This window comes from Malania oleifera, chromosome 2 (genome assembly GCF_029873635.1).
Source record: "Malania oleifera isolate guangnan ecotype guangnan chromosome 2, ASM2987363v1, whole genome shotgun sequence".
NCBI classification, from domain to species: Eukaryota; Viridiplantae; Streptophyta; class Magnoliopsida; order Santalales; family Ximeniaceae; genus Malania; species Malania oleifera.
The window spans coordinates 24,194,331-24,203,925 of NC_080418.1; positions in this window are offsets into that span (position 1 = coordinate 24,194,331).

Below are 9,595 nucleotides of genomic sequence, written 5' to 3' on the forward strand. Positions count from 1 at the left end.
ATCAACGAAATAAAATTAAATCTCTCACTTATTTACGAACTTTAAAATGATAATCTTGTTAAATATAAGACAAAACCGTGGCTTTTAGGTATCACATGATTGTAATTTCTTCCTTTCCGAAGGGAATGACTCTAGATCGATCTTTAAATATATATCAGCTGCATACATTTCTACTATTGTCTACATCTTCTACATGGTAAAACTATTGATTATAAACGTTGATTTTCAATACCCATTTGACTAATTTATAGTTATTTATAGTTAGCACATAAATATTTTATAATTAACTAAAAGTGATCATAACTCATTATATATTTTATGTCTAAATTTTAATAGAGTACCATATTAAGCACCAATTTCAAATATCACTAAAAAATTTATTGCGGCATAATTATATTTTATCTAATAACTCACAAAGTTTATGATAGGATAAAGAGCAAGAGTTGCAGATATGATAAATAATTAATTGTTAAACCCAAGAAATAAAAAGTTCATAGAATAATTAATTTTTATAAAAAATAAATAAAGATGAGCATAAATTTTGGACTTTAGATTTGGGTTTGGACAAATTTCAATACAATTTTTATATTACATCTTACCCAAATCCAATACAAACCCAGATCCAAAAGTAAGAGATTTCATGCTATTAGGTGCAGAGCATATTAAAAATTTAAGAAAAAAATAAAATTTAAATTAATTAATTAATTAATTTTAAAATTCAAAAAATGAAACTAGTATAGTGGCTAAAGTTGAACCACTTTGTCAAAGATATTTAACCCCCACAATATATTTCATTGTAAGGTCTCCATTTTCAGCTTTGATTCCATAATAACTGTTGGTACTAAATAATAAGTATGCATGAAAATAGTCAAACAACTTTATAGTATTAATCTTTCCCTATGCAGAATTTGTCTAAGCCATTGGATCTAACCAAGCACAGGTGGAGGCATTTTGAGCTATGGCTGGTCATATTATGGCTACAAATATGACCACAAGCAAAAACAAATGCTAGAAGACAAGGCTACAAGAATTGTTTCTTCCTTCTTTCAAGCGATGGGAAAGAAAGATTACCACCTGATAGTGAAAATCAATAGTACACAGTTTGGGCTTGATATGTCTCATGAGGGTTGAATGATCTATTGTCTTTACTCATGTCAAAATAATTTTCGTACATAAAGTTATCATAATATGGGACCTCCCTCACCATAATTAATCGACAACGCACGTTGCTTAAAGCTTTTCTTAAAATAAAGTTGTTTTAGTTTTATATTGTCAGTTAGGATAAGGGTTATCACTAATTGAGATCATGAGATCCACAAACAAGTAATTAGTAGATCGATTATAGTAAATAGTATTTATATTTAGAGGCATTATGGTCGATCAACCGATCATATCTAGCCATGTAAGTGTGAAAAATATTGTGTAAGTTGAGAATAACAGAGCTAGGATATCAACGAGTTGAGTTACTGAAGCGCACAAAACGACTAGATTAGAACTTAACTTATAAAAATTGGTTTAATCACTATTTGTTAATTACTTTAGCCGAAAAGTCATACAATACAACCTTATAAGACAAAGTTTGGCTTATTGAATTTATATCCTAAATAGAATAGTTCAACATTTATGCTGCAATTGAAAAATAATATCACATATTTAGGATAATGGTTCCACATTTACGCTGCAATAAAAACATGACATCATATATTTATGCTATATAAAAATTACAATTAGTATCGTAAATCAATCTAGAAATAAAAGTATTCTTATCTTTATAATAGAACAAAATATTTCTAAATTTAGTAAAATTAAAACTTAAATGAGATAAAAATAAACTAATTTAGAAATTTCATTTTAGGTCTCCTAGTGTCATCAAGTGATAAAAGTTTGAGACTTCTATGTCGAAAGTCTTGTGCTAGAATCCTATGGAAGACGAGAAAGGGTAAAACATGACAGGTGCACTACCACAAATTATTGTGTAGTCTAGACTTAGTGTGAGCTTCCAATCGACAAATTTTTCCATTTTATGATGGTAATACTTAAATCTAAAAAAGAAGGTTCATTTGATTGAAAGAGATTCAAAGTAATAGTATCATAAATCCTAAATAAAGAAGGTATATCTTGAAATAAAATAGACGAATTCCTCTGACATCTTCTAAAGCTATTATAAAGTATATAATATTATTTAGAATATAACTTCTTAAAAAGATAAATATTAGACATAAAATCATAAACTTAGAAATATATTACATGTTTCAAATAATAAAGCTTAAATTTATTTCAAATTATAAAAAATTCATTACTTAATTATTAAGTAAACAAAAAGATAGCACTAAAGCAAAGTTTGGTAACCAATAAATATAGTTTATATAAATGTTCAACTACTATTACGTATAGAAATTGTATGAGTACGAAGATAAGGATTAATCGGTGGGAATTAAGGAGATTGAGAAAATCCCTTGTCCTTGAGGTAAGTATACACCTCACATTATAGGATTTCTTCTATTTTTCATACACTTGAGTTTGCATTGCAATCAACTAATATTCTTGTGGCATCATTGCTACATAGTTAGTAGTGATATTCTTAGATCTATAGAAATGGACATTGAGAGCTTTTTGTGTCTTTTATTGAACTTAAAGTGATCAAATTCCATAGAGAAAGAGAGAAGTAAGATTTTTGGATCTATAGGAAGAAAAATATGGCGAAAGCCTTTGTATAATTAATCTTTGAGCTACATGAGTGCACTCCACTCCTTGTTGGTCAATTTGTTGCGAAAACCTTATTAGGTACGTACTCAAGTGGGATCACAAATGTTGCTTACGAGACTTTGTTGGAATCCTAAAAAGTCCGTATGTTGTTGCTTAGAAGACTTTGTTGGGACCCTAAAAAGTTCATGTAGTTTGAATTCTTACGAGAACATAGTTGTTAACTAAAATATTGAGGAATTGAAGGTTGAATGCTTATACGCAAGGTGGCCATGAGGCCATTGAGCTTATCTGTGGCGAAGGGAATCGAGATTTTATTACCAAAGGGCATATAAATTGTATTTGCAGTGGGCATTTGAGTTGATTTGACTAGAGTACCATTTATAATAACTTTTTGTAACATAATTAGAGGGCCGATGATTGAGAATTTTTTAATGAAAATTTGAGTTTGAAACTTGAAATCCGGAGGGTAATGAAATCCTAAGTCAACTATGAAGATTGGGCTTGAAGCTAGAATGTCAAAGGAAAATTGAAGTATGGTTTAGTAAGAAATGCTCTTGTTTGAAGTTGGAATTAAACAATGAGCCCTAGGGTATGGATGTCAAACTTGAGATAGGATTTTGTAAGTAGTATGGTACATTGCTAGAAAGGGGGATACGTGAAGTGGATGACTGAATTTCACTACAAAAAATAAGACTTTAGTAATGATCAGAAACTGTCACTATTAATTATTAGTGACGACTTAGTGATGCTTATAGATTGGTCACTATAATGACCGTCTCAACTCATTATTAGTGACGGTTTCAAAACTATTAGAATTGGTGATATCCCAAGAGGGAGGGGGAAGGTGAGAGGTGAATTAGATATTTAAAAAATCAGTTCAAATATTTTACCTATTTATCAATCTAGATCAACTTGTGTTTTGAGTTTATAGAACAATCACAAATACTACAAATAAATAAACATACAAGTGCTGAAATTAAAGGAGTATAGGGATAAAGAAAACAATACTGTGATTTTACAAGGTTCGACTATACTCGCCTACGTCCTTGTCTCAAGACAACCATTTGAGGATTTCCACTATCGGTTACTTCAACAAGGAGAAGCTACCTCTTACAACCCTCCTTGTACGTGGAGATACCTCTCCAAGAAAACAACTCTTGCTTGGCATGATTCCAACCCAAACCGTGAACGTTGAAAGGAAAAACAAATGATTTGTGTACAAGAGTGCTCGTTCAAGAGCTAATGAGTACAATGGAAATTCAAACCCTAAAACACTCTCAATGAATAAGATTTGAAGCTCAATAGAGTTAGTATGGTGTTCTCGAAGTGACTTTTGGAAATCACAAGAATGAGACAACTTGAAATGAGAGAAGTATGTAAAAATGTTTGCTCAAGGATTCAAGGGTATTCAAAGAAGTTCAAAGGTGTTCTCTAATACCTTAAGCTTAGTATTTATTGGAAAACTTGAAATATACTTGTTTTATGGTTGTTGGGGGTTTTAATATATATATTTTTATTCTAAGAAAAATGACCATTTGAGAGCCAATTTTAGCCTGAGAGTTCTGGTCGACTGATTGAGGTTCGGTCGATTGACTCAAAGATGAAATCCAAAATAGTGACTTTCGTTCGACTGGTCCAATGATCCAGTCAACCAGATCATGCTCTGATGAACTTTGGTCGACCGAGCTTTACATCTGGTCGACCAAACCCCTTATAGAATTGAGTTTTTCGACTGTTTTCAAGTTCAAACTTATTTTAAACCTTTTAAAATAGTTTGTCATTTTTAATAAAAAGGTTTTCCATGTAAACTTAAGTTCCTAAGGTCCATCTAAGTTTTGCTATGAGCTTCATATCAAATCATTAAGACATGCATTGACAATTTAAACCTAAATGCAATATAATTGAAAATTCTCCATCTTTAAGCTTTGCTCTTCAATTACCCCATGGAATATGCCAAGTGATGTGCCAATCATCAATGCTTCATGACTTCCATTTTGCATCAATTATTTATGCTTTCTTAAGGCTATTCTTGTTCGTACACTTAAAGCACGAATGAGATGTTGTGGTTTGTCATTATTAAAACGGGATGGGACTCAAAAAGTCAACAATCTCCCCCTTTTTAATTATGACAAACACAAGAGCAAAATAAGGTAGCTTGAAAAGGCTCCCCCTCACAATATGCGTAACTTAAAAATGGACAATGTATTTCAAGCATATTAAAATGAAGACTTTGGAATTTTTCAAGTTGAAAATTTCAAGTTCAGTTCAATTTGCATTTAGTAATTGAAAATGACTTTGAAAAGATATTCAAATAAAAATAAGTCACAAAATACACATTTGTGTAAAAAATCATGTTGTGTTTTAGCATTAATGTGAGTTAAGAGAAAAGAGTTAAATAAACAGTCACAGTAAACTTGAAAACTTGAAGCCATACTTAAAACCATTTCTTACAATTTTTGCTCAAGTCCCCCTAAAACACATAAAATTTAAGCCGTCTGTAAAAAATATTGCTTACTCTTTTTTACTCAATGCTTCTCCCCCTTTTGACATCAGCAAAAGGACTAACTACGCATTTGGAGTAGATGGGTTTCAACAGGGAAACGACACCACTGAAATGACTCAATGAGTGTGTGTGAAATGAAGCTCCCCCTATTTGACGAACTCCCCCTTTTTATATGGACTTAGGTGAAATACTTATACATATCAAATGATTCAATTTAGTACACAAATCAGTATAAACAATCATTTAAGTCCTAAATGAAACTTTGAACATAGAGTGAGACCATAAGGTAGTACATAAGATTTTTTAAGATGTTCATGATCTAGAATGAAGCTTATGTATTGTTGTGTGTTGGTATGTGTGCATGTTTTCAGTGTATGCCAAGCATTCAATGTCTAGGAATCAAAATGCAACATCGTATTCATCTCCACAGTATACAATTCACAAGTTTCTGCATTCAGCATGTAGAAGCTATCAACTTAACCAACATGCAACAACCTATTCAACCATCTAGCATGCGGTTCTTAATCATGAAATATCCTAATCATCTCTATAGCATGCAATTCACAATTGTTCAGCATGCAGAAGCTGATAGAATAATTTAAGACAGATAATAGTTATGGTCCGCATCAAGCATGTAGAAGCTTGCACAAATATTCACAGTTATACTATTGTCTGCATCAAGCATGCATATGCTTTCATTCAAACTAATTTAACAGCATATCTAATAAGTAGTGCATCAAATAAATCAAATATCCATCAAGCATAGTAAATATTACCAGTATGTTCTCACATAAGCATAGATATAAAAAGAAAAATAGAGTGTGTTTTTAAAAACAAAAATTATAACAACATCAGTTGTTTTTCAGATTAAAATTTAAATAGCTGCTCCCTTTCACTATTGCAGCCCTAGTCATCATCTTCCTCAGATGTGCTCTTCTCACTTTCACTTATCTCCATTGGTTCCTTTCCTTTTGAGGTTGATGAGCTTTCTAAGTTGTTGAAGCAGTCGTTGAGGATTTGAAAATTCGTCTGGATAGTCTCATTCATTCTATCAATATCCTCTCGGCCACATCAACCTCTGATACCATAATACATAACCCAACCCGAATAGGGTACCGGGTACACAATCATAATCATATTCACAACCTAACAGCGGAAGTCATTTATATATATATATATATATATATATACGCACATACATACATACCACAACAAATACACATACTATAGTATTAATTCATCCATAAACATATATATACATATCTATCTCATCCCCAAAAATCAACCAAGACACTAGGGGAAATAACACATCCCTAGATCAAAACACTCACCGTGTCTACTCAGGGTATCAGCTCCCCTCTATCACAGAGCTCTATCACCAGGTCTATCTCGGTTTCCTGAAATATTTAAATGATTGGGTGAGACATATCTCAGTAAGACAAAATAAATTATCTATAGTGTGTGGCAGTATGAGTTTCATCATAATATAACATATATTCATTTTAGTGATAATATCTTCTGAGAAAATATATCATTTATACAATCATAATTATATAGATATAAAACACAAGCTTTCATAAGCTTTTAATTTCATCTTCAAATTCATTTACACATAACCCATATTTACCAATGAAGTTTCCGAGAATAGGGGAGAATACATGCCCCTACATGTAACTCCCCTTTGCTTTGATATCATTTGTATCCTTGCCTAAATAACTTGGGTTCGGCTACAACCAATACTCATCAGGGCACTCACCCTCCGGCGGAGTGTTTTACTTTGCTTTAATTATTTATATTATTAACTCACGCTATTTCCTTTCTCGTTTCCATTCTCGTTTCCATTTTCATTACCATTTCATTTCCATTTCCATTTCCATTTCCATTTCCATACCATAACTAGCTCATGAGTGTCCTCATTTACATCCGCATCTGTGACTCATGGCTGTTCTGAGGATATTTTCTACACCATGCTTCACCCCATGGTTGAGGTCACTCTCCATACACTACGCCATGCTTCCCCTCATGGTCAAGGTTGTTTGGTCTGAAGGCTAGACCTAACTGCGGCTGGCCTACCTGGTTAGATCAAAATATCATATCATATATCCCGTGTCTGTAGTACGACTGACCGGCCAATAGCCCTGATCCGGACTTAGGGGGCACAACAACTCTACTATACAACTCAGTCGACTTCCATGCCATACGTTCCAAGAGTCTGTGTGGTTGCATTATCACTACTAGCAACGGTACCGTGCTCAATATCACAACTCATCATTAGGGTTTCCATATCCATTCATCAAGATTATCATTACCACATACCAACATTCATTATGCGGTATTGGGCATTTCATCTATCACATTTCAATATTCATATTTCAATATACACATTTCAGAATGTCACATTTCAATTTTCAAAATTCAATATTCATTTTGTAGAATTTTACATTGCAATGTTTCCTATTTCTCATATTTACATTTCAATATCTATAATGCAGTATTCACATTACAAAATTCCATTTTTCATTTTCATATTCACATATCAGTATTCATAACTCATTTCATCTTATAATAACATATATGTATCTCATTTCACATTATTCACATTTCTCAATAAAACATTTCCATATCTCATATTCATCATTTCTCAGAAGATATATTTTTCGATACATATCACTTTCATTTTTTTCACATTTCAAATCTCATATTTCAATACTTTTTTCACAGTCTCATAATTTTCAAGGTAAATCATTTAACCCAATTTCAAACATATTTCAGTATAAATCATATGCCACACAAATTTTAATATGATATTCATATCATAATAAATTTAAAATAAATACCACATTTCCTTTTTCTCATATTTTTCAACCAATAATTTTCATAAAAGACTGCTATAATTTATTCCCCTTACCGGGCTTACTGAGAGGTCCTCTAACACCCTAGAACATTCGCTCCTCGACGTTCATAGCTCAAAACCCTAAAAATCACATTTTCCCCAAGTTAAATAACTCATTTCCCAAAACAACTTTCATTCAATACATCATAGGTTTCAAATACCCTAAACACCCATTAAACCCTAAAATATCTTACTTACCCTGATTTTGGGATGGAGCCCCGAAACTGTAAACTGAAAAATCTACTCTGTTTAAGTTGTAGAGAATCTTTCTAGGAACCTTGTGGTGGTTCCTGATCATCAAACTGGGCTGTAACGAAGCCGAAAATGAAGAGAGAAGGTGAGGGTTCCGAACTTCTAGAGAGAGAGAGAGTGAGAGGAGAGAGATTTGTGCGCTGAAAAGGAGGGTTTCATCATTTATAACCCGACATTAGTCGACGAGTTCAATTAAATTGTCGACGAATCCATGAAGGCACTTCGTCGACAAGAATGCTGGTTCGTCGACGAACCTAAAATTTCCTGAAATTCCCCAAACTCTCGGTATCTTCTCATCGACGAGACACATGTACTTCATCGACGCGAGCTACAGGGACATTCATCGATGAGAACTCCAAGATCGTCGATGAATCCTTACTGTTCTTCATACCCTTTACCTTTTTTTTTTTTCATTTATTTTCTTTCGTCTCTCTTTTCTTTTATTACTTTTATTAATTTAATTTTTCGGGTCTCTACATACACATACTTAGTACATACTAATATCTAATTACATATAGTAACACTTATATGTATCTTGAGTCACACTTATGTTCACACACCTACACACATTTACATATATACTAAGCAGAGGAGGAGCTACCCGCATCATCTCCTTGACGTTGGCGGAAAATTTCATCAATCTCCGCTTTCCATCGCATCATGGCTTCAAGCTGCTGCAACATTTCCTCATTCCTTTAGACAACCTCCTATAGCTGCTGTGTGGTATTAGACTCATGATTTTTTGCCTCTCGGTGCACTTCCTTATTCTCAGCACGATATGCAGAATGATTTATCAATGTTAATGCTAGGGCTATGTATCCACCCCCCAAGATCTTTCACATAACCCCATGGTCGATGCTTAAGAAACTGATCTCAGATCTCATCATTTGTGGGTTGCTAACTACCCTAAAAAACGTTTGCATCCCTTATATGGACCATCCTCTCCTATTTTCGATCATAAAAAATTTAGAAGATGATTAAATAAAAATTCTATAAGCTAGTTGAATTCAATAACAAGCTAAATGAAAAGTAAGGTGTACTCCCAAGAGGGAGGTGGGGTGAATTAGGATTTCAAAAAAATTATTTACAAACTCTTTTTATAAGTTCCTTTAGTTAATTTTGAACTCCAGCTATCTTTCTTTTTAGTTGTCACACACAAACACAATGATAAAAAATCCTTTGAACTTTAATCAACTCAATTATACAAGTATAATAGGTTTGTAATGGCCAACACTCAATTT